We start from the raw sequence: 1,669 nt of genomic DNA on the forward strand, positions 1-1,669 counted from the left end.
GGATGATCCATAATGTGCCTCAAACTCTTGTGATCTTTGTATATGGTACAACGGACCCCGTACAGATAGTGCCTCCAAATCTTGAGAGCGAAGACCACCGCTCCCAACTCAAGCTCGTGTGTGGGGTATCTCGTCTCATGCGGCTTCAACTGCCGTGATGCATAAGCTATCACCCGTCCCCTCTGCATGAGGACTGCCCCTAAGCATGTGGCTTCACTCATAGCTAGAGTATCGACCTACAGGTCACTAACATACCAATCCTCACGGATCATAAAATCATAACATACTATCTATCCTGATTCCGACCCTATAGATCAGAATCTTATACAACATACCATAACTACCGATCTCTAGTATAACAACCATCCTAAACAGGATAAATTCTAGAAAAGCAAAAACATAACACCCATCCTATACCAGGATGAAATCTAACATGGCAATAAGAAAGCAACCATCCTAACCCAGGATGTAAATCATAAAGGGCTGGCCTTGGTGCCGTAGAACCTATCGATATAGTGAGGATAACTCACCTCGCAGATGTCGATAGAAATGCAAACTGCAACTATCGGATCACTTGACACCGGCTCCACCACCTATAACCATAACACAATATACTCATAAGTTCTTACCCTTATGAGACACCCCATAACCTCTTATAAATTCCTGATCAAGGTTAGAGTCCTCAGTCAAGGTCAACAGTCCATGTTGACCTCTACTTGCCGAGTGCACTCGGCCACTCGCCGAGTTCATGGAGCACATTCCAACTCGCCGAGTCACCGGAGTAACTCGTCGAGTTCCTTCGAATCCCAATCGATCCTTAAGGGCCACCCGTCGAGTTTCCCCCTGCAACTCGACGGTTACACACGCAAGTATATCCAAGGGAAAAGTCATCCGACTCGCCGAGTTGTTCTTCAACTCGTCGAGTTTTATGGCGATCCTCATTGGACTCGCCGAGTTGTTCATCCAACTCGCCGAGCTCAATGACCATCTGCATGGGACTCGCCGAGTCACCCTTGCGACTCGCCGAGTCCATTCAGTCCAAATCACAGATCCAAGCTTCTAGGGCATACTCATCACGTAAAGTTGCAAACTTTACGTACATGCATGGCTATATGGGCTCCGAAAGCCTATTTTAAGTTCTTAATGGAGCTTCTAGTCCAAGAGGGACTTCATCTACAACCAATACAACAACTTTATGACTCTAGCACCCAAGGAAGGTCCATATCTGAAGTTACAACTTCAGATCTAGCCTATAGCTCAACATCCCAACTTGAAAATCCATAAAAAGCCCTAGAACTCAACAAGAGGAAAGAAAAGGAAGTAAGAATGACACTTTGATACTTTCAAAAGATGCTAGCTGAGGCAAAACCCATTTCCCCCCTCCTCTTTTGCTTCAATTTCCTTTGCACTCTTAACTCCCTTCCTCCAAAATCCTCTCTTCCAAGCCTCAAAACCACTCCAAGGCACACACACACAAATTAGGGTTAATAAGGGCTCTCAAAGACTGTAAGGAAGCCCAAAGGAGGCTGAGGCTCCTTTAAATAGGGTGTAAACCCTGGGATTTAGGGTTTCATCTGCCAGCTCCTACTCGCCGAGTCCCAATAGTGGACTCGCCGAGTAGGTCACTAAACACGCGTTCTCACCCCGCTGCTACTCGACGAGTAGGTCG

Source organism: Lactuca serriola, chromosome 5 (genome assembly GCF_051521515.1).
Source record: "Lactuca serriola cultivar US96UC23 chromosome 5, Lser_US96UC23_V15, whole genome shotgun sequence".
Lineage (NCBI taxonomy): Eukaryota > Viridiplantae > Streptophyta > Magnoliopsida > Asterales > Asteraceae > Lactuca > Lactuca serriola.